We start from the raw sequence: 26,634 nt of genomic DNA on the forward strand, positions 1-26,634 counted from the left end.
CTTCTGGACACCTTGAATATTAATTGCCATCTACTGTCCCATGCCATGGCCCTTGGAACTATCACCTTTTCTAATCAAGTGGTGCTTTCTGTTCAAATCTAATCTTTATCAATCTTGATGGTATCCATAGTTTTTCTTCTATGGAAACAAAAGCAAAACCTCTTCCCCAACATAATGCATATCTTGGTGTCCATTCTGATGTCAACTACTGATTTAATTGATTTAATACAATGCTGATTGTCCAGTAGCCAGGCAGGAAGTATAGGTGGGGCAAGCAACTAGGAGAATTCTGGGAAGAAGAAGGACAGAGTCGGGAGACATCAGCCTGCTGTTCAGGGAGCAGCATATAATGGCACACAGGTAAAGCCATGGAACACATGGCTACATATTAACAGATGGGCTGAGTTTAAGTTTAAGAGCTAGTCAGTAATAAGTCTGAGCTAATGGCCAAGTAGTTATAATTAATATAAGCTTCTGAGTGATTATTTTATAAGCAGGCCATGGGACTGCAGGGGCCTGGTGGGACCAGAGAAAAACTTCCAGCCATATTTAGTGCTTACTGTCAGGCATTGAGCCATATAGACCTAAGAAAGTTTAAAGATTCTGAATGCACAGAAATGGAGCCATACTGGGCTTCCTAGTCTCATAGTGTCATGCCACCAGCAATGCAAACTCATTTCCTGACAGCTGCCTGCGAGATGGAGCTGGATACCAGCCACCAAGACCTATGTTGCATAGCTGCAGATTTCCACCACAGTACACAGAGATGTCTCCAAGTTGCACAGTGTGGTGCATGGTAGATTTAACCTTTGCTAGTACAGACCAAAAAAAAAAAAAAAAAAAAAAAAAAAGGAAAGAAAGAAAAGGTTTTTGAGCTACACACTATTGGATGGAAGCATAGACCCACTACTTCACAAGTCAACAACGAGCATGTAGTTGTGTCATGTTGGAAAGCTGAGGTGGGCAGAGCCAGCAGCCAAAGCTGCCATTTCAATCCTAATAATACTGCAGTTTAAAGCAATAGATTCACAATAAAATAGATCAGATGAAATAAACTGCTAAATGGTTTACAATATTAAAATGTATATAGGCTTGGAAGAGAAAGGAAAAGGAATATATACAGTTATATAAAGAAACAGAAAATTTTTAAAAATAAAGTCTTTAAAGAGAAAGTAAAAGTAAATATAAAAAGTGAGCCATGTAAAGATGGAAATCACACAGAGAGTCTAGATTATATTGTCTTTGGGATTTTTTTTTTGCTGCTTAGTCAATAAGTTTATTATCTTTATAAAAATCTTCATAGAAAATTGCTTTAGCTCTCAGCAGTCATTTCCTGAGCTCTGAGGAAGTTTGCCTTCTCTTGAGCAACCCGATCTTTCTTCTAGGCAAGAGACATTTTGGGTCAGTTCCACCTCATCTTCTTCACTTCTCTCTTGGACTTCTTCTCATAGACTGGATTCTCTCAGATAGCAGCATGAGCTTTCTTATACATCTCCTCCATCACGTCTGGAGTCACGTTGTTCTTGAGGTACTGAGAGAACTGTTTCTTATAAGCATCTTCGTCTTCCTCCATCAGGTAGCACATATAGTCTGCGACATTCTGACCCATGATGTGCTTACAGTGTACTTCTGCGTTGAACTCCTTGCTTTCAGAATCATAACCAGGGAATTGTTTGGTACTATGAGGAATAGACAAGCTTCTATCCACAGCTCCCTTCAGGGTCCCAAAAACTTTATTGCCAGTTGTAGTTCGGGCAAGATCTGCATTTAAATAGCAAGTGAAGGCACCAGGCTGACCTTCAATGCTTTCCACATTGTATTTATCTCGTCACCTCCATTTGGCCTTCATAGATCTTGTCCACACCAAACCTATTGAGAAGCCTGTGGGCCAGCAGCAGGCCAGTGCAATAGGCTACAGCATAGTTTGTGAGGCCAACTTTCACACCGTACTTTGGTAGCTCGTGTGCATATGCTGCACACACTATCATGTCCCCTTCTATACAGGCATGCACAATATGACTGATGATATCTCTGTTGGCTACACAAATTATCATCCTGTATTTGGGTGTGTTGTTCTTATTTTTGTCTTGGATCACCAATCATTTCCAAGCATAGAAGTCAGTTTTATCCTCTTGCCACCTTCTAAATCTCACTTGATATCTCTTAAAGTAGGCCTTATTCTTGACATCTTTCACAAATCCCATCCTGCAGAACAGCAACCTGTAAGCACAGCTCCTCACAGACCTCATCTTTGGGATTTTTAACTACAGAGAGACATTTGATTGTAAAGGCTGCTCAGTTAAACCAATGTGTATATTTTAAAGATATCTTGACTTCAAAATTTGGATCTAAGGATATGTTGCTTTGGAAAGGAGGCTCTGCTTTTGTTTCCACAGGAAGCAAGAAGCTATGGATTTGTTCCCAGTTAAGATGGATCAGATTTGATCAAGCCAGACCTCATGAACCTTAACAGATGGTACCTATCAGCAAAGGTTATAGCTGATCTTCCCAGCACTTGACCATTATCTCGAATTTTCTCAGGATCCCCATAAGAATACAGCACCCCTTATCAGCAAGAAGTAACCTAGAAAACTATGCCCATATTCCCCCCAAAAAATGAATTATAGATATTTGTCTTTGTTTAGGTTGTTGGTTACAAATTGTTATTGGTAATAGTCAATATCTTTCTAAAGAAAAAAGGTGGATAGGATATAGATATGATAGATGAAAGGGTAGATTATTGAACCTACTTTTAAACAGCAACTTGTTTAAGATGTTTTACATTGCTATAAATTTTAGTTTATTACAATTATAAAGTTAATTTTGTTATACTGTATGTATATTTCTACTTTTGTTTAAGATACGTTTGTGTAGCTCATTTGAAATTGTAATGAATAATTAAGAAATAAAAATTAACAATTAGTCTTCTGTGATAGTCAAACTTATAGTTGTGTTATGCTTTCTAGGTATACATAGATATAATTCAATTAGGTAGGTAATCTTCAAACCCAAACTTCAAAGACCAACAGAATATGGCATTTAAAATGTTTTAAAAACTTAGTCTTTCTGGACAGTGAGAGATGTCTGCTCCTGGTAGCACCAATTAATTCAAGGAAGATGTAGAGCACCAAAGACACTCCATATGGAGTATATTTTCTTCTTGGCAAAAATAGCTATTTGGGCAAGAAACTGTTCTTGCCTGGACTGCTTGACAAAGTGTTATATTGACTGAACATGCAGGACCCATGGAAAAGTGACCACTTAACTTTAAGATGCAAGATGTTCCTTCAGGTTCCTGCTTCATAGAGGAGACTGTCAGACATTTTACAAGACACAGAGAGAGGCAACTGAGAGACACTAGGCCTGTAGGCTGAAGAATGGATGCCCCAATGTTGCAGAAGAACTTTGGATGACTGTCCAGGTCATTCTAGATTTTTGAAAGTTGCTTACAATGCTCTTCCAGTTTACTTAGGTAATGTTATATCCTTCTGAGGTCTTTGATGTAGTTGAAGACTAGATAGTTATAATTTTCCTTAGTTATGATAAAAGATAAATTAGATATGAAACCTTAGACTCACAAATATAGGATACATAGAACATTTTCTTTTTATTTTATTTATTTCATTTTTTAAATATATTTATTTATATAAAATTTTTTTCATTTTACATACCAACCCCAGTCCCCCCTCCCTCCCCTTCTCCCGCCTCCTCAACTCTACCCCCATCCACTCCTCAGAGTGGGTAAGGCCTTCCATGGTAATCAACAAAGTCTGGCATACCAAGTTAAAGGAGAGCCTCCTTCCCTCTCTTTGACTTCTTCAGCCTTCCAACAATTCTATGGCTGATCCTGGTCAGACTACCTCTGATTCCATCCTTGATTCAAAGTGGCTATTGGCACAGCAGGGTTGCAGTGTGAACAGTTCTCCCACAATAATAACTTCCACATAATCTTTCACCCCTTTGGTCTAAGGATTCACACATCCTTATAAGTCACATATTCAAGTAAATAAACACACTTTCCACAGTCTTCCTGCAGACTTACAGGTGCCTAGATAAACTAAAAGTATGACTTAATAGGGGTCAGTAAAGTGACTATTGTGCCCCTAGGATGGCCTTTCTGAGCAAGGGGAAAACTGATATTTCAATGTGATATTTTTGAAAACTATGCCAATTACTTTTGTGGTACTGTGACCATAGCACCTGACATGGAAAAATTAGGGAGAACCATTTATTTTGTCTCTTGGTTTCAGAAAGCTCTGTCTATCATGGCAGGGAGACATTGTGGAGCTCATGGCAGTGGGACCTTGTAGTAAAAGCTTTTCAGGTCATGGGGGATTGAAAACAGAAAGCAGATTAGAGATCCATTTTCTTCCTGTTAGACACACCCAACTCCAAAATGTTCCACAGTCTCCCAAAATAGCACTACCTGCTGGGGACCGAGAATTTGAAATATGAGCTTACAAAGAACATTTTGGATCCAAACCACAACAAATCAAAATAAAAAAAAAAATCTTAATAGAATTTCTAGTTTAGGCTATAGACAGCAAAAAGAGGCTGCCACGGCTTGCCATCTATCTTTCTACAATTCGAGTTGAAATTCAGCCACCAGAATAAATGCTTTGGGTAGGTAAGAGAAATTTAGGTGAACAGAATCCCCTATCTCAAGTAAGTTCTGGACGTTAAAACATGTTTTTGGGCCAGGCAGTGGTGGCACACGCCTTTAATCCCAGCACTCATGAGGCAGGGGCAGGCGGATCTTTGTGAGTTTGAGGCCTGGTCTACAGAGTGAGCTCTAGGAAAGGCTCAAAGCTACACAGAGAAACCCTGTCTCGAAAAAAAAAAATGCTTTGGTAGTGTGTGTGTGTGTGTGTGTGTGTGTGTGTGTGTGTATGTGGGTGTGTGTAACAACAATTAAAGAACAGAGGCCATGAATTTGAGAGAGCAGGATGGGTTACATGGGTTGGAGGGAGGAAAGGGAATGGGGAAATATATTTAAAAACATTTTAATGCCTGCTCTGTCTTAAGAGAGACTTTTGAGAATGTATTCCTTGTCTTCACTTTCTGCTATGTTGGGGAACAGTGACAACCCCCAAGAGGTACAGTGTTCCACATGCCAAGCTGTGAGCAGAGTGGGATCCTTACTATAAACAGAGTCTGCCCACACATAGGTTCCAAAACTGTAAGAAAATAATTTATGATCATCATAAATTACTCAGTCTCAAGTAACAGTTACAGCAGCCCAAAAGAAACTTAAGATGAAATGTGTTGAAGGTTTTAAAACCAAGACTATTCCCAGAAGATTCGGATATTAAGATGTAAGCAGAATTAGAGTCAAACATCCTCTGATTGCCTCTCTGCATTGGCTGACTGAACTTGGATGCAAAGGTTTATCCTCTGCTCCCACCTGACCTGAGTGTTCCCACCTGACCTAAGCACTCTCTCCTGACCTGAGTGCTCCCACCTGACCTGAGTGTTCCCACCTGACCTGAGCACACCCATCTGACCTGAGTGCTCCCACCTGACCTGAGTGTTCCCACCTGACCTGAGCACACCCATCTGACCTGAGTGCTCCCACCTGACCTGAGTGCTTCCACCTGACCTGAGCACTCCCACCTGACATGAGCACTCCCACCTGACTTGAGAGCTCCCACCTAACCTGAGAGCTTTTACTCTGTGCAGGTGAGCCACACACTGGTGTATGCCTAGCTGGATGAGAATGGGTTACCCTTCACTGCTATTTTGACAGTTCTGTTTTGCCAAGATATTTATGAAAAGATAAATTTTCAGACATGGACACATATGAAGCATGCCAGCAGACAAGCCTTTTCTAATATATTTGAAGCTGTCATTTAAATCACAGGTTTCCTATGCAAAGAAACAATAATGAGGAATTAGAAAATTGCTGCATTGACAAATATCTGACTCAAATCCTCCCCAGTACAACAAGCATACAAAGTGTAGAATAAGAAATGCAAAATTCAGTTTAAACAAGTTTGCTTTTTAAAAATTGGCAATCTTTGATGACAGATCTAATTCTGAATATTTCATATATGTATAAAACTAGGAATACTGCCAAGAGAAATCACCTAGTCTCCCTTCTTATGCAGGAGTATGTGTATCTGGTATTTCTTAAAGGTCATAATGGGTTTTAATTCCATAAAATAAACAAATAAAGGCATTAGTTACATGAGATCGAGAAATGCTTGTTTTAAACAAAAATTCTTCAATGCTAGATTTCTCAGAATCTTTACTGTACAGGTGTCTGCTGTAGACTTTGAAAGGATTTACCTGAGGTATTTATATCAAACCAGGAATCTGTTGTGTTTCTAAGAATACTGATAAAGAAAAGTGAACATCAGCCTTTGGTGACACTGTTCCTGACCCTTTTTAGTGATTTTGTTTTATCCTGCTATGGTCTCGTATCTAAATGCCACTGCTGGGCCCTGCTGTATGATCTGTCAAATGTTCCTGAGAACAGACTTTACAAGCTGCATGAGTGTTTTGTAATACTTTCAGAATGATTCTGTCTCTATGAATCCAATCATGCAAAATTGGAAAAACACTCAAAGCTTTTGTTTGTGTGCCTATTTCTTCTCTTTATTTAATTTTACAATGGCTTTCATTCTCAGTAGGTTGGAAACTGAACAACAGAGAAGGACTTCTCTAGGTCAAATCTTATGAGAGAGAGTTTAAAGCTGTGTGATGTTTCTTTCCTAAAATAAAGTCCTGGCGGGAATTGACTTTAGGAAGTTCAGAGGGTTAGGGGAAAGTGTGGGCAGATTACTGGAACTAGCTATTGTCATGTGATCCCTGACTCCCTCCTGAGAGTCCCAGGAACATCCCCTTCCCCTTGACCCTTCAGCTCTTCAGTGGTAAAGCCTGCTGTTGCTATCTTCTGTGAACTTTTTCTCCTAAGCTTGTCCAAGCCTTCAAAAATGTGTAAAACTCTTTCACCTCCTAACCTCCTAAGTGGACCACTTGTTTTCTGCTAAGCCACTAATCTATAGTTGTACTTATGTTAGTTCTCCAGTGAGTACAGAGCCCACTCTGGGCCATGAAAACAAGGAGACTTCTAAAGTGGCGATTAACAAGGCAATTCCACATAGTTTACCTGATGGTCAAAGAGGTTTATTTTGGGTAAATTATAACTAGCAAAGAGATTGGTTACAGGATCCAGGAGAAGTGAGGTACAGCCCAACGTGGTTCTCTGGAGAACTCTGACTTAGTCTGCAACCAAGCATCCAGGATCACAAGGTAACCAAGAGAGCAAGCATGTATCCCTCTCAAGTCTTAAGGGTCCAAAGAGATGTAGCAGTTACCTGCTGCCTCACTAGGGGCAGTGCTTCAAGGTCAAAGCTGGAGCAGCTACCCACTACAGACTCCCTCTGGCTGGATCAGTTAAAAAGTAAACAAAATCTTGTAGATGTAACCGGCTTGTTAAATAAGAAACACAGAACCGATTTGGGTGAATGCTGCAAGATCAGAGACACAGAACAAGCCACAGCCATCTCACCTTGCTAGTTCCTCAGCTGATCCTGTTTCCTCAGGCTGGAAGCTTCTGAGTCCTCTTCCACATGAATTTCAGCTGAACTGTGTTGCTCCAAAGCCTGAATGTTTAACCAACCAAATGCTTAACTAACTACATGCTTTTCTCTCCCCTAATTCCTGGTCCTAACACCTTATATACTTTTCTCTTTCTGCCCCCACTCCTTGGGATTAAAGGTTGGGTTTCTGGAATTAAAGGCGTGGGTCACCATGCTTAGCTGTTTCTAAAGTGGCCTTGAACTCAGAGATCCACCTGGCTCTGCCTCCCAAGTGCTGGGATTAAAGGTGTGTACCACCACAGCTCAACTTCTGTTAGGGCTTACTCTTCCTATTTTCTAGCCACCATTTTTGGCTTTGTTCTAGTGGCTGTCTGTTCTCTGCCCCCAGATATGTTTATTTCAGGGAACACACAATATTTTGGAGAACACAATACCACCACAAAATCTCAGGGCTCCAACCTTTCTGAGAGATCCACAAGCACCTACTGACTGCTACCAATTGGCAATCTTCTGGGTATGAACCAAAAGAACTATGAAGAGCTGTTCAACTCATTAGAGTAGAGATTAAAGATGCCAAGCTTCAGCCACAAGTCCCTATAACCCCAGGGAATTAACCACTGGAGATGCTAGACTGGCCTGATGATGACATCATGTTATACCCTTTATGCCTCTTCTCCTCTTTCCACTGCACTGACTTCTATCTATTCTTGATACAAAAATAATGTCTGTTATTTATTAAGCAGCACTGTTTACTGTGTGAGAGAAGCCACAAGGCACAACAAAACCCACTATAAGAGTTTATTCAGGTAAGGGAATAGAAAAGGTGTGCGTAGGTCTATGGAATGACCCTGCAGGAAGAGAGAGAAGAAATAGGTGGAACCCACTTTTATAGGTTCCCCCCTGCACATGCACATATAGGCTTATGTAGCTACACCACACATGTGCATAAATTACATGATCATGCTATATGCAGATTACGTTGCGATCACACAACACATGGATTATGTAGGACATAAAGCCCTAGGATGACTAAGCATCTTACCTGGCTACTGGTCAACACATGCTCAGACATGTGGCTAGGGGAGTGACTAGGAATTCTAACAGTATCTTCCCAGATGTTTTCTGCTTTACATATGGCCCCTTGCTTGCATACTCTAATTTTCATAATTTCAGAGATGATGGAAAAATCTCCTGAAGTGTTAGAGAAGAAATAAAGTACAACTGGTAGAACCTGCTGGTATAATCCCATATCTATCTTCTGGCCACAAAAATTTCAATGGGTTCTATATACCAATGCTGGATATAGTGCAGAACCTGCCTGACTCCATTTTTGAAGGCAGGAGCCATTATGCTGTATTATTAAAAATAAGCTTCTATTTGCTATAAGAGCTGAGTTGCTCTCTGTTTCCTGGAACCTGACCTTCTCCAGCCCATGACCTTAGCTTGTTTTTGAGAATACCCTTACTCTCCCCGACCCTCCCTGAACCCTTCCTAGTGACCACATGAGTTTAGGGTTTTGTTTTGTTTTTGCTTTTGTTTTTTTAGATTTTTTTTTCTGTATTTCCTTATTGCCTCATTATCTCTTTTTTGTAAACTACTTGTTATTTTACTTCTTTAAAAAGGCCTAAGAAATGTATTCAGGGGTGCACTCGAATAAAAATCAAGCTCGCTTCAAGTTTGGCCCAAATTGAGGTAGTGGTCTTATTCTCACCTTTGAGATTAACAATAGCATACATGTGTTTATTTCTGTTTTCTTACCAAAGTGCCCTTGAAATAACTCTATAAAAAGTGAATTTATAAAGGTTTTGAAAATACAATGAGGTAGAGGTTTACAAAACTAAAAACCAAAGACAGGTAAATCAATCAGTCCCACAAAGAAATATACTGGGGACATCAGATATGGTAGCAGGGTGAAAGCTCTGTATGAGAAACCTTAGCTTCTTACTGAATGGGCAGGCAGAGAGCAATCATGTGATAGTTAAGCTTGTCAACTTGATTGGTTTTAGAGTCACTGAGAAACTCACCTCCAAACACATCTGTGAGGGTTTCTATGTTTAATAAGCTGAGGAGGGAAGACTCTATCCTAACTGAGGCAGCTCCAGCCCATGGGCTGGGAACACAGCTAAGAATGGAGAAATAGAGTTTAGCACTTTCATCTCCTGCTCCATGACATCAGTACCAAATGAACAGCTGCCTCGGGATCCTAACTCCAGGACTCCTCTGCCATGATGGACTCTACCCTGGAGCTATGAGCCAAAATGTACCCTTTCTCCCTGAAGTTGCTGTTATCAGGGTGTTGTCATTCACAGCAGCAGGAAGGGAACTAATGCAGACAATAAGAGAAGAAGTGCGAACAGAGAAGATCAGCCCTCTGGCTATTCAGGAATACATAGGGAAAGTTTTTCCATCTGGACCACTGATCAGCTCCGCCCTGCCAGCCAGCTCCCAAATAACCACATAAAGATTTATTATTACTTAGAAATGCTTGGCTGATAGCTCAGGCCTGTTACTAGCTAACATTTTAAATTAACCCATGTTTCTTATCTACACTCTGCCACATGGTGGTACCTTTTTTCAACACCATAAGTTCATCTTGCTTCTCTTCATGTTGCCTTGTGACTCCTGAGACTTCTCTCCTTTTTGTCAAGTCCTGACTAACCTCTACCCATCCAGCTACTGGCCAGTCGGCTCCTTTACTAGCCAATGAGAATAATACATATTCATAATATGCAAAGATAGTTCTACAGCAGGAATATGCCTGAGACTGAACTGAGCCCTTAACTTGCCAAAAGAAAGACAGATCTACAGTTGACCTTGAATCCCCCCAAGTCCTCCAATAGCTCTGGGAATTAGAAGTTTCAATTATAGTCATTTCAAATGTTGGGCATCCAGGCATGAATTTCTATAGCAAAGACTCACAAGGGACCATAAGATATTAAGCTTTAGGGGAGAGTAAAGACCAGTGGCTTAAAGAGCCACCACCTAGTCAGATGACTTTCTAGGAGTGAGGAAATGGAGAGGGGGTTCTTTACCCAGCATATAACCTTGCTGTGCTCACAGTATAACTTTGCCCATTTGTATGTGTTAATGGTGTCTTTCACATGATTATAAGACTATGTGTTGCTCACATCACACATGAGCAATATTTTACTACTATCCAGTTTGACTGTGAATTTACTACCATCCAGTTTGACTATGAATTCACTACCATCCAGTGTGACTGTGAAGACCAATGTCCAAGGTGGCACTGATTAAAAACAAACAAATTTCTGACTAATTGGTGGCTAGGCTCTGACAGCCAGAGCACCCATGTTTTTAACCCCATCTATTCTGGTTTTCCCATACATAAAATGGGGCTCTGTTAATTGTTTTATTGGCCTTTTATAAAGTTTCACTGAGTAAATATATATGAGATCCCATATAGTGCAGAAAATTGCTACATTTTTATAATGTTGGTTTTTTTGTTTGGTGGCATGGGGATTTAACCCAGATCCTTGAATGTGCTGGGCAAAATGTCATTCTTGAACCATCAGTTGTTTTAAGGCAAAAGTTAGCAAACTGCACAATACTAGATAGTAGACTTTTTCTAGGCTAAGTATGATTTCTTTAAAACTGAGAACAAATCACACTTAGCTCACAAGCCCTCCCCCCCCCCCCCATACAAAATGGTTTCAGACCACCTAACCCACTACCTGTAATTTGTCAAGCTGTAAGGGAACAAACATCCATTCTCTTCCTATTAAAAAGTGGCATCTTCAGCACTAAAATCTAAAAATAACACATAAAAATGAATAAAATAATAAAACAAAATTATTCTCCCAAGATTTGTAGACTGTGGGTAGAAACAACATTGCCAGCCTCCTTCTCTCAGCTGAGCCTAGTCCAAGAGAGTCAACCCTGGAAACATACCTGTGGGAAAGATATTTATACCCAGTGCATGAATTATGTTGATAATATTACAATCCAATGTTGTCAGGAAACTGCTTCATTCTATAAATAAATTTACAGGTATCATTTTCTCTCTGTAAACATCTTCCTTCTCAGACTCAATGGGGAATGCACTTAAAACTGGTATTCTTGAACAAAAGGAAATACATAGAGTTGAAAACTATCAAGTCAGCAAAATTTTAGGAAGGAGACAATGGGGCCTGAATGGGCAGCAGACCAGGACCCCAGAAACCGGGAATGAATGGAACAATCTTTTATGGAAGCAATGCCTGAGGGATATGTATGTCCTACCCTGGGAGGACAGAGACTTCCTAAGTGAGTCTTCATGCTAATCAGGCTCTAAACATGAAAGGTTGAAGCTCAATGGAGTCTGTGGCAGACAGGAAACCTGAAGCATTTTGGGGAATCTCTTTGGTAGAGAGGACTCAAATAAAACACAGAATTACCAGAACAAATTTCTAATCAGAATCAAAATTTACTAGGTAAGATTTGGGCCAAAATCATATTCTGAATATAAAGATTCATTGAAGCTCAGTTTATCTCTTGCTTCAAGAATCCTCTACCTAGTTCTCTACCTAGTGGTTCCCTTGACAAGAAGTCTAGAACACAAATTGTCTGGAGAGCAAATGAAATCCTACTTCTTTGCTAATGAGTTAGAACATGTGGCATTCTGTGTAATTAAAAGCCTATGGGATTTTTGGATAAAACCAACCTTTTACTTCCCATTTCTCTGAGTATTTGTCAGTATTTGTCTCTTATCTCTGGTAGGATAGGCAATAAATTGTGATGACAATATATAAAAACGTTTGGCTCAGTGTTACTGCATCGTATGATTTTCCAATTAGAGAGTTAGATGATGTATTCAAATAGGACACAATGCTTTATAAACCACAATGTCTACAATCTACAATGTCCCTTTCCATGAAGACATGATTCAAAATAGATAATATGAATCTTGATTGTGGTCAATTGCTTGTACAATATTATGTTTAAACTTTAAGTATTCCACTGTCACTTTTATAATAATTACAGAATTTTCATCCATCCATTTCTCATTTTAATGTGAGACAGACGAGTTAATCAGGTGCAGCAACAGTCTCATTCTAAACACATCTCTGACAAAGATCGGAAGTAGCTCATGTGCAAAACGAAGTACTCCTCCTTCAAAGGCTTCCTCGTCACTACCCAGTGTTCCTCACATGACTGTCTGCTGACCGTAGGCATGGAAGAGGCCCCTCTGCTCCCAGAACCCAGACCATGAGAAAGCTCCTATTTTACCCTATGGGGAGTCCTCTGTCTCTCTTGGCTTCACACAGGAACATCAATGCCCTCTATTCAAACTCTATTATGTGGATCAAGCTAGAAGCTCTGGGAAGCTGAAGCCAGATGCCCAAAGCCTGCCAAAGAGTGGCTGAAGTTGTCATCTGCTGGAGTCAGGGACAGAGTCATGCAGTTTCAAAATGAAAAATTAATACCTCAGGAAAAATTACCCATACTTGCAAGCTCTCTGACCAAAGCCTTTCTTTGGCTCAGGAATATCTGCATTTGGAGATTTCATTACTTTAAAACAAGCAATTCAGTTTCTTGCCCACTCTCTTCTCAGCATGTAACTTTAGATTTAGGTACATTTCTGTCTTAGCCATCTGCTTGTTCTTTGCGCAACATAGAAGACATTCTGCTCAGGTAAAATAAGCAGCTGGACACTGATCCAAAATAATGTCTACAGGGAAAGCCCATACCCAGAGTGCTTGCTTTTGATGATGGTGCCCTAGGCCTTGTCAAGGAAAAGGATTATCTAGGGAAAAGCATGGCTACAATGTATACAAAAATATACAAGGATTCAGCTATTCCTTTAAGAATCATTTATTGGAGACAGATACAAGCCATATACTACCCTGGTGAAAGGCTGACAATAAGCAAACACAGGTCCTTCATGGTGACTGTACTGATTGTTTTTCTGTCAGCTTGACATAAAATAGAGACATCTGGGCAAAGGAAACCTCAACTGAGAAAATGAGTCTGGTCAATCGGCCTGTAGGAAGTCTGTGAGGCATTTCTTGACTAATGATTGATGTAGAAGGGCCCAGAACACTATGTGGGCAGTCCTATTCCTGGGCCCATGGTCCTGGGGAATATAAGAAAGTTAACTGGGGGACTGGAGTGGTAGCTCACTATTGAAAACATTGGCTACTCTTCCAGAGGATATGGGTTCAATTCCTAGCAGCCATGTGACATATCACAATTATCTGTAACTATAGTTCCAGAGGATCATACACCCTCTTCTGGCCTTCCCAGGTATCAGGCACACATGTGGCATACATACATATATGCAGACAGAACATTCATACATATATTTTTTAATAGAAGAAGAAGGTGAGGAGGAGGAGGAGGAGGAGAAGAAGAGGAGGAGTATTGGTGAAATGATTATGGCCAGTCCACGTAGTTAAAAGGGAGGTTTATTTTGTGGGGTAACTTACAAATGAAGGGATAGGTTCCAGGGTCTGGGAAAGGTATGGCGCAGTCCAGCGGTGTTCTCTACTCAGTCTACCTCCAACGTCCAGGGTCCCGCAACCAAGAGAAGCCTCTCCTCACCATCCTGGGTCTTCAGCTTCCTCCCTCAGCCCTGCCTTGTGGGCGTGACCATTACAGAAGCCTCAGTGGGGGTTGGAACTTCCAGGCCAAGGCTGAGATGGTTACCCACTACAGAGGAGGAGGAGGAAGAGGAAGAGGAGGAGGGAGAGGGAGAGGGAGAGGGAGAGGGAGAGGGAGAGGGAGAGGGAGAGGGAGAGGGAGAGGGAGAAGAAGAAGAAGAAGAAGAAGAAGAAGAAGAAGAAGAAGAAGAAGAAGAAGAAGAAGAAGAAAGAGAAAAAGAAGAAAGAGAAAAAGAAGAAAGAGAAAAAGAAGAAGAAGAAAACTGAGCAAGCCAAGGGAAATGAGCATGTAAGCGGCATCTTCTATGGTCTCTGCTTCAGTTCATGCCTCCAGGTTCCTGCCTTTAGTTCTTTTCCTGACTTCCCTGCAAGATGCAATAAATTCTTTCCTCCTAAAGTTGCTTTTAGTCATTGTCTTAGCTATTGTTCTATTGTGAAGATACACTATGACCATGGCAATACTTTAAAAGAAAGCATTTAGTCCAGGTTCAGAGCATTAGCCCTTGACCATCATGGCAGGAAGCATTGAGCTGGAGCAGCAGCTGAGAGCTTAACATCCTGGTCCCCAGGCAACAGGCAGAGAATGAGACTGAGACTGGTGTGAGCTTTTGAAACCTCAAAGCACACTCCCAGTGACACACCTCCTCCAACAAGGCCACACCTCCTAATCCTTCCTACACAGTTCATCACCTGGGGACTAAGCATGCAAACAGATGAGCCTATGGAACCATTCTCATTTGAACCACCAGTCACTGTATTTATCACAGGATTAGAAAACAGACCAAGAGAGTGGGTTACCGTCTGTTCATGAAGACAGATGTGAAGGACTCATTTCTAAAATGATTAATTACAACTCTAAGAGTTAAAAATGAAAGTGGAAAGAGCTGTGGGAATGCATGGTACAGAATGTCCTGAGGAGGCAGGGTTTTGACTAACATTTAGAAGGTACAGTGGGGTTCTGACACATGTAAAGCAATACATCTGAACACTTTAAAATGGGGAATATTTTACAGTGGCACCAACTATAAAGATGTCATTGAACATATGGTGGGCTGAGTCCAATGGATGTAGCATAGACCCCCAGTCATTTAAATCAGAGGAAGGGAAAATCAGGTGCTGTTGAGCAATTCTGGCTGCTCTGTGGAGGAAAGCAAAGACTGAGTGTGTACAATGCTTGACCATCATCTGCTCTTAATACTCCAGTCTTTCAGGTTCTTTCAAACTATTGATACAATAATGTGACCCAGGCCCCGGAGCTCCCATCTAGACAAGATACAGAGATCCCAGCCACTTCCTGAGATTCAGAGACCAGCTGCCAGCTCCCATCTGCCCCAGAACTCCCATCTAGACCAGAGGTGAGTACCTGGGGTCATACCCAGAGAGGCATGCCCCTAGGTCCCATCTCTGGGCACCTGCCATTCTGGGGAAGACCTGCCCAACTTGTCCCCAGGTTCTAGCCATAGGGCAGGACCCCCACAACCCCACCAGGAAGGTTCCCCTTCTCCAAGACCCCCGGTGGACCCTACAATCTCATGTTTCTTGTGGTAAAAGCCACATACATCATACAAGGCACTTGGTAGCCAGGCTCCATTTACCCAGTTCCCACCATTGCCCAGCAATGAGGGTCAATACAAGCTGGAGTGCTAACTTTAGTCTATACTTGCTTTTAACTGGCAAAATTTACTTTGGCATTGTTTCTGGGAAAGGAACCAGCACCCAGAAAAGTCAATAAAGCTATCCCACTAGTCCCCCAAAACATATTCATTTAGTATTTCAGCAAAACAAACCTAGAGTGACTGTTGAAAGCTGACTTTAAGCTGGATTTTAAAACCAAATAACCTGTGGCATGATGGTGTTCATCAGTGACCAGTAATATGTTTCATTATCAAATTGTTCATTTTTAATGCAGCTGCCAAAAAGTTCTCTAATTGAAAATGCATGCACACTGAAGAATGAGAAGAAAACTGGGAATATCTTGTTGAATAGCTCTACACTCGCCCCTGCTTTGACCCAGCTGAGGCGAATTACTAACTGAATGCATTTTGCATATAATTTTTCTTAATAGAAAAGTCAATATCCCCCTGTCCCACAGAAATAAATACTGAGTAAGACATTTTTTTTAATGTCCATTCCAAGGGATGACAGAATATTAACATGCCTCCAGGGCCCTGTCTCCAGTGTGCTTGTGCCAGCCTCCACAGACGGCAGCTCTACCTCCTTCCACCTTACTTATTAAAAAAAAAAAAAGCCACTCATGTTATTTAAAATAGAGACTCCACATGGCTGTAGCTAAGGTGCTCCCTCTTGCTCTGTTTTCACCCACCTCCCTGCTCTCCCCCCTCTATCTCTTTCTGATTACCTACCTATCTTTACACATCTTAGCTCCCATAGCAGGTCATTCTTCCTCTTTTTGTTAAGTTGTACATCTAGGCACTTATAGCACTTAGAACACAGAAGAACCAACAAACATTAGATAAATGAATAAATAAGCTACAAATAAAGAGTATGAGACTTCTGTCTCCTTCTGGAACTTTCCCCTGCCACTTGTAGCCATGGCATCTGGTTACCATATTGTACTTGAGTCTTTGACTATGAGCTGAGTTAAGCGAGACCCACCTGCTGCCCAACACTCAGGCACAAGGCTGCAATTAACACTAAGGCTTTAGATAGCACAAGTTCAAGACCTCCTTATGATGTTGATTAGGGCTAAACCTCCCACATTTTCCCCTAGTTCGCAGAGAGCCCTGCAGACACCAGGAAACAGTTCAGTTAATGAGACTCATGCTCCTTACTCAGAAGGAGCCACAGTTGATATGGCATTAATCAACATAAACAAGAGGATTGGGTTTGGAGCTGGCTGGTAGGATCTCTCTACAGTTGTAGCATATGCTCATCCTATGCCAGGTACTGTTGTCCACAAACACTGTTTAAAACACAGAAATCTCACACAAAAGTAGATGCAGCTACAATAGCCCATTCCACAAACAAGAGATCTCAGGGCAGGGACATTAAATAGGTGGCCCACCTAAGGACTGACATAAGTACAATCAGAAATGAATCTGACTTCAGGATACAGAAGGCCTTGAAGCAGCTGGTGTCTTTTCCCCCAGTGATCAAATTTAGAAGAAGTGCAAGCTCATTTTGAAACCAAAACAAGTTATTAGAAAACAAGTAGTCTTTCTATTTGTGATATTTTAGTTCTTTATGTTGGGTTCTTTTCTACCAGCTGTTGTACAATCTACTTTTCTGTAAATAAAAATTCTTTAAATGAAGACATCCTACTGGTGTCTAAAATTAACTAAGATTGATTAGGAAGCACTCAAGTAAATATCTAAGGAAATGACTTTAAATGTATTCTATAAAATATTTGAAACACCATCTTGGGAAGGAATCCACAAAAAACATAAATTATTGCCATTCATACTTGTTTTATTTTTTTAAATCTCTAATGATGTGGCTATATCTAATAAAGAACTAAGGACACTTTCCTGGAGGAAGAGGTTGCCTTGTTAGTTAAAGACAAAATGAACAGAACACGTGGAAAATTATCAGAAAAAGAGTTAAGTTGTGGTAAGCAAAGAAAGATGGTGACCCCGTGCCCCACAACACACCACTCTGCAATGTGGGCTGTGTACCCCGTCTAGGAAATCTGGGAGAAAATAACACAGGGGCAGGGCCCTGGCTGCCAAGTCTGACATGAGTGCCATCCTGGAGCTCAAATGGTAGAAGAAGAGAGTAGGATCTCCACACCATCCTCAGACATGTAGTGGTGCACATGCCACATACAATACACAATAAATTAATGCAAAACATACAATGTACCAGGCTTTTTCTTTGGGGCCACCAACCAGCTCCCAAATTATGACATGGAGATTTCTTATCAGTTATGAATGCTCAGCATAGCTTATGCTCATTTCTGGTTAGCTCTTTTAAGTTAACCTGTTTATCTACCTTTTGCTTTGGGGCTTTTTACTTTTCTGTCCTTCTGTATATCTTACTTTCACTGTTTTTCACATCTGGCCTGCTGGTGGCTACCTGGCTTCTTGCCCTGGAACTGTCCCCCTTTTTCACTTTTTTTTTCACTCATTCTTTTTGAGCCTAGATTTCTCCTCCTACTTACTCATTCTGCTCAGCAGCCCCGCCTATACTTTTTCTGCCTAGCTATTGGCTATTCAGCTCTTGATTAGATTTGTCAAGTGCCTAAGGCAAGCAAGGTAAAACAAATGCAACACATCTTTACATAATGAAACACACATCCTTACATCATTAAACAAATGTAGCATAAACAAATGTAACACACCTTTACACAGTTAAAGTAATATTCCATGGCATAAACAAATGTAACACATCTTTACATAGGTAACATACTATTCTACAACAATTCCTCCCTTTGTCTAAATAAAAAGAAAGGTTTTCATTTTAATATAGTAAAACTATATACAATAAGAGCAGCTATCAAGTAAGAATTACATTTACAATATCCACTCTATTTGTATTTGGCAAATTCAAAGAAAATATCCATTATTAATCCTACCTTGGTGAGTTCAAAGTTTTATACCTAATTTGCCTTCTATTATAACTAAAGAAAACTATAACTACCTAGTCTTTAACTCCATCAAAGACCCCAGAAGAATATAATACTATCTGAGTAAACAGAAAGTGCAGTGCAAACCACTTCTAAAATGACAGATATCTGGCTATCTGGACAGTCACCTGTGATGATATATTATGTACCCTAATAAAATTTTCTGAAGATCAGAGAACAGAACAAGCTTAAACAAAGAGGCCAGGCAGTGGTGGCACACACCTTTAGTCCTAGCACTTGAGAGGTAGAGATCCATCTGAGTTGAAAGTCTTCCTGGACTACATGAGATTAACTAAGTCTAGGACAGAAAACAGAGCCAGGCAGTGGTGGCACACACCTTTAATGCCAGTACTGGGAAGCACACACACCTTTAATCCCAGGAAGTGATGGATGGGCAGAGAAAGGTATATAAGGCATGAGGAGACAGAAACTAGAGGCTTTTCAGGCTGAGAAGTCCTAGAGGTAAGAGGTGGCTTGTTTCTTTGTCTCTGATCTTCAGGCAAATTCTATTAGAGTACACAGTATATCACCACAGTCACTCAAGGTTTCTCTACAATGTGGGGCATCCATCTTCAGCCTACAGCCTAGAGTATCAGACAAACTCCTATATGAAGCAGAAATTTTGAAGGACTATCCCACCTTATCTTGGCAAAGTTCAACAGTCTTTTTCCTTTGTGTCCTGCTTATCCAGTTTGTACAACATACTTTCTGCAGGTAAGACAAGGACAATTTCTTGCCCAAATGGCTAGCTTTGCCACAATGAAAGCAAAGTCCATATGGAGTTTCTTAAATGCCATGATTTCTTTGAAGTAAATTGATGCTGTCAGGAGCAGACATGTCTCACTCTCATGAAAACCTTAGGTTATTAAACATCTTAAATATCATAGTCTGTAGGTCTTTGAAGTGTTTGAAGATCATCTATCTAATCTGTCTAAATATATCTATTTAACCTTGAAAACATATCTGACTATAAGTTTATTATAGATGACTAACTACTAGCCTGTGTTACATATTACATTTTTAAATGAACTGCACAATACCTTAAACAAATGTAGAAATATATATACAGTATAACAAAAATGACTTTAAATTTGTATCAACATACCAGTGTCCATACCAATGCAAAATATTTTAGTTTAATAGTTGTCTTTTTATCCTATATTCCTATATTCTCCCTAAATGATAAATATTCATAACCCACTGAATAACCAAAAATCACCCACTTCTTGGGAATGTGAGTGTTGTATTCTCTAGACTGCTTCTTGTTGTCTGTGGGCAAAGGTATCTTTTTAGTGAACCCAAGAATATTGAAATAATGGTCAATTCCTTAGAAAACTTGCAATAACATTTGCTTTCCAGTCTCTGTGTAATAGGAAAGCACAAGGCTTTGCAGTCATGGCTAGAATAGTCTGTGAGGCTGGGCCATCTCAGCCAGCAGCCTCGAAGCTGCCCTAAATGCAGAATTCTGAGAGGTTGGATCACCTGGGCCATCTGTTTTCATTGGTGTCTGGTCCCCTTTCTGTGAAAACACACAAACCTTCAAACTTTTGTGCATCATCATATCTGCATCATCACAAGTATGGGCTGTGAGTTGTACACAAGCCAACCAAAAATGATGGGGTTGTGCGTGCGTGTGTGTGTGTGTGTGTGTGTGTGTGTGTGTGTGTTATGTTTTAGCAGGTAAAATATACATCAGCTGTCTTGTAGTTTTTCTAGGTTTATTTCTTTATATCTGTAGCCTGGATTTTCAGGGAATCTTCCCCAACCAAACCTGATCTCTATCAACCTTGAATGAAACCATAGCCTTTTGTTTCCACAGGAAACTCTTTCCCAAAGCAATAAATTTTTTGAATTCCATTTTAAAGTTAAAGCATTCCTAAAGTATCTAGGCTGATTTAATTTAGCAGTCCCTGTTACAATCCCATGTTGATCAGCATGCCATTTTCTCACCAGCATTCAAACCATCCAAAGACAACACAATACAATACAGGGTCCAGTGTAGGCAAAAGTTTATTTCCAACCTACCTGTTCTCAAATAATTGACTCTGAGGCTTAATAGTACTTGTAAATGCTCAGTTGGCAGCTCAGACTTATTGCTGACTAGCTCTTACACTTAAATTAATCCATAATTCTTATCTATGTTTAGTCACATGGCTTGGTACCTTTTCTCAAAATGACATCTTGCTTCTCATCTTGCTTCCTCTTCAACGGGTTGGCAACTCCTTGACTCCACCCTCCTTCATCCCAGCATTCTTAGTTTGTTTGCCCCACTTACAGCTCCTGCCTGGCTACTGGCCAATCAGCATTTCATTAAACCAATTCAAGTGACAAATCTTTACAGTGTACAAGAGGTTCATTCCACAGCAATCCAGGCTTGCTGTGTATTTTTTATGTCTATGTAGCTTGTTCCTTTTTTTATAAACTCTATACTTTTTTCTATGACTGTCTATATCTATTTTCTTTCTTAAGCTTATGCACATTTTAAAATACAGTGTAACCTGCTTAGAGGTTTTGTTCCATCTGAACCTACTTTACTACATATCTCTAGCCTTTTCTGTCTGCATGGGCAAATATAAAACTGCTAAGCTACTGCTGGGTCTTCTGCTGCAGCTTTGGGATTTGTGAGAGCTCAGCCTTAAGCGTGTAGGCCCAGTCCAGAGGTGTGTGACTGGGAACTGCATTCAACTCCTCAGTTCTGGAATACCAGTGACTGTGCTGCAGCAGGTATTTTTACTTAGCTTACTGTTTCTACTTAGCATAAAAAAAGGCTGTTTAAGTGCTCCACTGTAAGGCAGAGGCTCTTAAAGAGCTGCATCTTTTTTTTTCTTTTTTTTAGCTTTCTCAGACCCTGTGTAGAAATTTGGGCCCCAAGTTGGGTACCAGGGTTTTACTTTTGGGCCCCCAACCAGCTCCTAAATCATGACATGGAGACTTCTTATTAGTTATGAATGCTTAGCCTAACTTAGGCTCATTTCTGGCTAGCTTTTTAAACAAGTTAACCTGTTTCTCTTTATCTACTTTTTACCTTGGGTCTTTTTGCTTGCTTGCTTGCTTGCTTGCTTGCTTGCTTTTTTCCTTTCTTTCTTTCTTTCTTTCTGTCTGTCTGTCTGTCTTTCTGTCTTTCTGTCTTTCTGTCTGTCTGTCTTTCTGTCTTTCCTTCTGTCTTTCCTTCTTTCTTTCCTTCTTTCTTTCTTTCTGTCTGTCTTTCCTTCTTTCTTTCCTTCGTTCTTTCCTTCTTTCTTTCTTTCCTTCTTTCTTTCTTTCCTTCTTTCTTTCTTTCCTTCTTTCTTTCTTTCCTTCTTTCTTTCTTCCACTGCTTCTCATGTCTGGCCTGCTGGTGGCTGCCTGTCTTCTTACCTTGGGCATGCCCTCCTTTTTCTCCTTGTTCTCTTCCTCTTCTCTCTTTCCCATTCTTTTTGAGTCTAGATTTCTTCTCCTACTTATTCTCTCTGCCTGCCAGCTATGCCTATTCTCTGTCTACCTAGCTATTATTGGTCATTCAAGTCTTCATTAGATGAATCAGGTGCCTTAGGCAGGCAAGGTGAAACAAATGCAACACATCTTTACATAATGAAACACATATCCTTAATAGTTAAACAAATGCAGTGTAAACAAATGTAACACACCTTTACACAGTTAAAGTAATATTCCATGGCATAAACAAATGTAGCACATCTTTAAATAGTTAAAATATTCTGCAACTATACAATGTTCACAAATTAGAGAGGAAACAAAACAGTTGTTAAATAGCATATAGAACAAAAGATAGAGAACTGTATATGAATTTATTAGGTTTCCAATATGTTCCTATAGGTTTACTATAGGTCATGAGAAGTTGAAAAAAAATCTTTGCTCTGGTGCCAAAGAGTCTAAAAGTGAAAGTTAAATGGTTCAGAAGAAGGAACAGTGTATACTTGTGAGACCAGATGAAGCTGGCAGGACTTGCTGTCTGCTAGCAAGTGCTGGAATTCAGTGAATTTCACTAGAGCAAAGCCATAACTGGACAAAGCTTCTGGAATAAGATAAATGCAGCTGTTAAATGCAGGCTTCACCAGACTGAGATTAGCAGCACAGTCTGTAGAGACCTGGGAAGTTAGTGCTGTGGAGTGGAAGGAGGCTGTGGGGCTTGACCAACATATCTACACACTCATGGAAAAGGCAAGTCTCACACCTGCATCTGTCCAGTGGACTGAGTTAGTTTCTTGTGCCATGATGTAGACACAACCCCATAGAAAACTAATCACCTACTGTGTGCTGGTCATTGTTCCAAATCAGCCTAATCTACACAGCAAGTTTTAGGCCAGCAGGGGCTACACAGTGAGACCTTGTCTGAACAAAATTTAATTTTGAAAAGTCAAAAGGTAAAACAAGCAGATGAGATAGCAATTATTTGTCTTGGGGGGGGGACTCTGTTTTTTCCTGAGCAGGTCAGCACACGCAGCAATGACACTCAGAAACATGTGAGCTGTAGTCAGAAGCCTGGACTCTCAGATGCAATAGCAACATTCAGTGTTTTCAATGGATAAACAGAAAAGCATAAATTAAATATTTCCTAAAAGAAAATTCTAAGCATGGAGGCCCACATAGGTTTCCTAGTGAGATCTGAGCTTCCTTTACCCAGCAGAGTTGCAGTAGAGAATTACTTGACCATGTTCATGGTTACTAGGTGATTGGAAGGGTCAACACTTGGCTTAGCTAGAGGGAGGTCTTTTGCTCCACCCCTTGGCATTTCTATAAATAGCCTCTTTGAAGAGACAGAAGGGGCTGGTGGATAAGGATCCAGGCCTTTTAGAAGCCATCCTATGTTTCTGTTTCTCTCCCCTCTATCCTTCTATTAAATCTTTTATCCCTCTTGTCTCAAGAGTACCCTGTTATAAAATGTGGGAGCCGGTATCCCAGCTGGGCTCCTATAGCAGGAATCTTGAATAGTCTTATTAATAAAATCAAGCCTGAGGCCAGTTATTGGGGTGAATGCTGGAAGATCAGAGAAGCAAAACAAGACACAGCTACCTCGCCTCACTAGTTCCTCAGCTGATCCTGTTTCCTTGAGACTGGAAGCTTCTGTGTCCTCATCCAAATGAATCTCAGCTGAACTGCTGCTCAGAAGCCTAAATGCTTAAACAGCCAAATGCTGCTAGTTTCTGGTCTTCACGACTTATATATCTTTCTCTTTCTGCCATCACTCCCTGGGATTAAAGGCTCGATTTCTGGGATTAAAGGTGTGTGTCTCCATGCTGGCTGTATCCTTGAACACACAGAGATCCGCCTAGCTCTGCCTCCCAAGTGCTGGGATTAAAGGTGTGCACCACCACCGCCCAGCTTTTGCTATGGCTTGCTCTGACCCATTTTCTAGACACCATTTTTGGCTCTGTATCTAGTGGCTGTCTGTTCTCTGACCCCAGATAAATTTATTAGGGTGCACAATATTTTGGGGAACACAATATCACCATAGGCTCCCACATCTAACTCTTTTACAAACATCTTAAAACAGACTGTATTAAATGTAGAAGTCATATTTGAATTTGATAACTCCTGCTCAACAAATAGGCATGTCAGAAAAGGAAAAACCCCAATCACTGCCGATAAATGCAATTTTCCTGGTAGAAAAAAATCCATGTCTCCAAAACTGAGGAGTTTAATGTGCATTGCCATGATAAAGTGGTTATTCAGGTTATTCGCCATCTATTCTGGGACCAAGCAGAGAAGTTCTAAAGATAAGCCTCACTCTTCGAAACACAGAGAGCATCATCTAAAATTTAGATTGCACTGATTATAGCTGATGATGATGACCTAAAGAAAAGAAAAAAAAAGTAGCCAGTAAAACACATGCCCTTTGCAACCTTCTAGACCTTCCTCATCCACACAACCCTTTACTCATTCACCCATATCTCCTCAGCAGCTGAAGCTAAGACATTATCAAGGCTGTTTGCTCCAATCTCAAGAGCTTCTTTGGAGAATCAGAACTGCTAAGGGCACTTTTGTATTATTTGGAATTGAATTTGCTCAAGTTAACTCTGACATACAGTCTTTGTATGGCAGGTTGAGAGACTCGGGCTTATAGAGACCAAAGGTAATGCCTGTAGCCACCTTTCCACTATCATATGCTAAGTGACCAACTGCTAACCATCTGAGTACCAGGCATGATGTCTCACACCTGTAATCACAACTTTCAAAAAGCTGAGGTACAAGGATCTCTATGAATATATATATACATATATATATATATATATATATATATATATATATATATATATATGTGTGTGTGTGTGTGTGTGTGTATATATATATATGTATATATATATATATATATATATATATATATATATATATATATATATAGTTTTATCAAGATAGGGTTTCCCTGTGTAACCCTGGCTATCCTGAAACTTGCTCTGAAACTTGCTCTGTAGACCAGGCTGGCCTCAAACTCAAAGATCCACCTGCCTCTGCCTCCTGAGTGCTGGAATTAAAGTTGTGCACCACCATGCCCAACTTCAATCTATATTTTTAAATGACAGCTCAATATTTCTAAGGCAGTAACCAATACATACATACATGTACATGTATGTGCTATATATGTTATATATAACACATGTCATGTGACACACACACATATATGTTAGCTCCCTCTGTTCCCAAAAGTTCCACTTCCATGAGTTCAAATAAGCAATGATAGAAAATATATTTTTAGGGATTGGGGATTTAGCTCAGTGGTAGAGTGCTTGCCTAGCAAGTGCAAGGCCCTGGGTTCAGTCTTCAGCTCTCGGGGGGAAAAAGGGGAGAAAATATATTTTTAGGAGCATTTGAACTAAGTAAGCACAGATATTTTCTTGTTGTTCCCCAAACAATGCAGTTTGATAGCTATTCACATTGTGCTGACATTGTATTCAGGATTATAAATAAACCGAAGATGATGGACAGCACACAGAGCATGTGTATGGGTTGCACTTAGATACTGTCTTGCTTTGTATAAGGGAAGGGAGCATCTTCATGGATAGGTAGAGGAATCTTGGTACCCATTCTCCACAGTGACTGAGTGATGATGGAACAAATTTTCAAAAACCTCACTGTTTACAAATCTCTTGCATTTTCAGTATCACAATGACAGTATGGAGAGGAAGAAGATACAAGCTCTCACCATGTTCAAAACACTTATGTATCAAAATTGTTAAGCTCTGGCTGGCTTGGAAATAACATAGTGAGTAGAGTAGAGGACAGGCATCAACTTAAGTTTTGGGATTCTTTACCTAGGAATATTATGTGGATCTTTCCCCGAAAACAGAAGCAGTGGCTATAACAGGCATGTTTATGGTTAAACAATTAAAATTAAATTTGTGTTTAAAATATACAACACGTTAGGACAACTGGTGTTCATGTGATCTGGCTTTCTAGTACTGTAGAAGTTTATCTCTCCAGATAAGTAATTGCTGATAACAATTCTGTGAATGCAATTTTCAATATCATTTAATCCTCACAACACCCCTAAGATGAGAATTAAAATGCTCATTTCACAAATGAGATGACATGGGTTCGAAGTAAGATCCCCTGAGGCTGGGGCGACATCTGGGCACAGGTGGGCACCTCTCTGGGCTTGCATTCTTAATCACTCCAAGGCTCTTTATAGCTCTGTCTCCCAGGACCAAACCCCAATGCTTGATCCATCTCCACCAGACCAGGGGCCTAAGACTCCATGATGATCAGACATTCGGGAAATGCCTGCAGCAGATATGAATGCTCAAACCACTGAGATGTGTGATGTTGGTGCATCTGACACTCCTACAAACAGTGATGAATCATCTTTTTTTTTTTTTTTTTTTTTTTTTTTTTTTTTTTTTTTTTTTTTTTGCATAGCTCATTCCAAATGTAATGAGCTGGTGATTCATGTCCCTTGTAAAGTCACCCTTGG

General features: G+C 40.3%; 1 pseudogene; it reads right to left on the reverse strand.

The window, feature by feature from the left end:
* Window positions 1-1,312: 1,312 nt before the first annotated feature.
* LOC118586332 lies at window positions 1,313-2,210 on the reverse strand (annotated as a pseudogene).
* Between the last annotated feature and the right edge of the window lie 24,424 nt (window positions 2,211-26,634).

The sequence above is a fragment of the Onychomys torridus genome, chromosome 6 (genome assembly GCF_903995425.1).
Source record: "Onychomys torridus chromosome 6, mOncTor1.1, whole genome shotgun sequence".
Lineage (NCBI taxonomy): Eukaryota > Metazoa > Chordata > Mammalia > Rodentia > Cricetidae > Onychomys > Onychomys torridus.